Source organism: Rhyacophila brunnea, unplaced genomic scaffold, assembly GCF_057557595.1.
Source record: "Rhyacophila brunnea isolate RB1 unplaced genomic scaffold, BYU_Rbru_1.0 scaffold_28, whole genome shotgun sequence".
Lineage (NCBI taxonomy): Eukaryota > Metazoa > Arthropoda > Insecta > Trichoptera > Rhyacophilidae > Rhyacophila > Rhyacophila brunnea.
The window spans coordinates 4,489,565-4,491,701 of NW_028232945.1; positions in this window are offsets into that span (position 1 = coordinate 4,489,565).

Consider the following 2,137-nt stretch of genomic DNA (forward strand, 5'->3'; position numbering starts at 1 on the left):
CAAAATATTTTTATTCTCAAAGTATATAAATTAGGTTACTCGGTTTATATAGCATTTTTGTATGTGATAGTGTTTAGAAAATGTAAAATAATCATATAATTTCCTGTTTATTATTGATTATTAAGCAAATTTATAATTTTTTGTTTAGACTTTAAATTATTACTGTAATATAAAAATTATTAATCATGGTTCAAGTCTAATATTTTATCGGATAAGCTATCTAAATTTTATTTATAAAATATTGTGCTGATTTCCTTTTTTTATTGTTGTGATGACATAAAAAACATCTCTAACTAGATTGTATATCAATTTATTTGTTTGGTACGAAAAATACTAAATGGAATCAATTCATATAAGAAGAATATTGTTATTGTCTGATAAATATAACCCATAAATCATTACAAAAACATATTAAATTTTGACAATGAAAGAATTTTAGCTTCTTCAGTGATTTTATAGGCAGATAATATTTATAAATGTAAATTTTACATTATTATGACGCATTTGAACTAAAATATCACACACGAAGGTTTTGTTATAATGAGTACAGTTTAAATAAGTCTTGTATATTGTTTTAAATATCTTTTAATACCTGAATATCACCTTTGTAATATATTGACTTTGCCTCATATTATCAAATCGATATCACGTGTTGAAACTGCATAAAAACGAACCCAATGTTGTTAATTACTTTAAGTCTTTTTTTATGATCCCAAATAAGTAATTTGCAGATTTGATGTATGGAGGACTGTAATTTTAATTTCGTGATAATTTTTGATACACATATATTCACCAACAAAAATGTTAAATTATTATATACTTGAATCTATTAAGCCCTCACATTATTATTGGAAGTGCTGGAATGTTAATTGAGAATTACGTGTAAATTTCAATTATTTAATTGAATTTAAAATAATTCTGCTCTTCATGAATGGATTTTACTTTATTATAGTCTTATGTTTTATTCTAAGAATCTTAATTATTTATCATTCATTCGTTTTAATTTTTTGTCTTTATAAGTTTCACTCTTAAATATTAACTGTTTGAATATTTAGATAAAATGATTTATTAAAAAAAATATCATCTCTATTTATAAATTTTATTTAGTTATTTATGTAATTATTGCAGCCTGAATGTATTTTTTTGATTTTATTTACATGAAATCGTGCATAAATGTATAATCTTGTGTATTATAAATATATTTTCTTATGTATAATTATTGGCCTAAAATGATAGAAAATAACACAATGAGCAAAAATAAGGGTACTTAAAGCGTTTGCGTATCTACAAAAATGTTCATTTATTGTTTCTTAACATAATTTACTCCTTGGGTGGTAAAAAGCAAAGAATATATGTAATATCTTTAGGAAAATATTAAAATATCTACAACTATATCTAAAATATGCAAGAACAATTTAAGACTCCATGAGTATATGCACATAGTCTAAGATTCAACATATATAAAATATTAAATATTGTTACATCTGTTTTATTTTATTTTCCTCTCAAATAACTCGTTTGATATTACTAGTATCGGATAGAGCATACAGAAAATATAATATGCCTGATTTTAATTTTTTATAGGTTTTATTCATTTTTTGACGGGTAACCTACGCCGATGGGCAACATTTATCATACAATTGTAGTATAAAAAAGTCAAATTTAAAGCAAAATTGGCATTTTTTTTTCTTTTGTTGTAAAATAGCAAATTAGATATTTAAAATGCCTGAAACGAGATTAATATAATATATGATTCCTGCCGAGTATATATTTTATAAAATAATATAATTTATTTTGAAGATGCTATGTGAAATGTTTTTAATTGGTTACTAAATATGCATATATTGTAGGTACACGATTTAGATTATATGTTTTTGTTATATTTTCTCAAATCATCTAAACTAAATAGTAAAATTATACCTACCGAAAATATAAATTTAATTTTATATACGTATTCAAAAACAGCATATGAGATCTTGCGCTTCTTTTTCATTTTTGTGATAAGATTTTATAAAGACGATAATATTTATAAAAAACACAAATAAATTGATTTTATTAAAGATTTCTTTTATATTTAGATAGGTCTAAAATATTTACATATTTTTAAACAATTATGATTCCTTTTAATGCAAAAAAC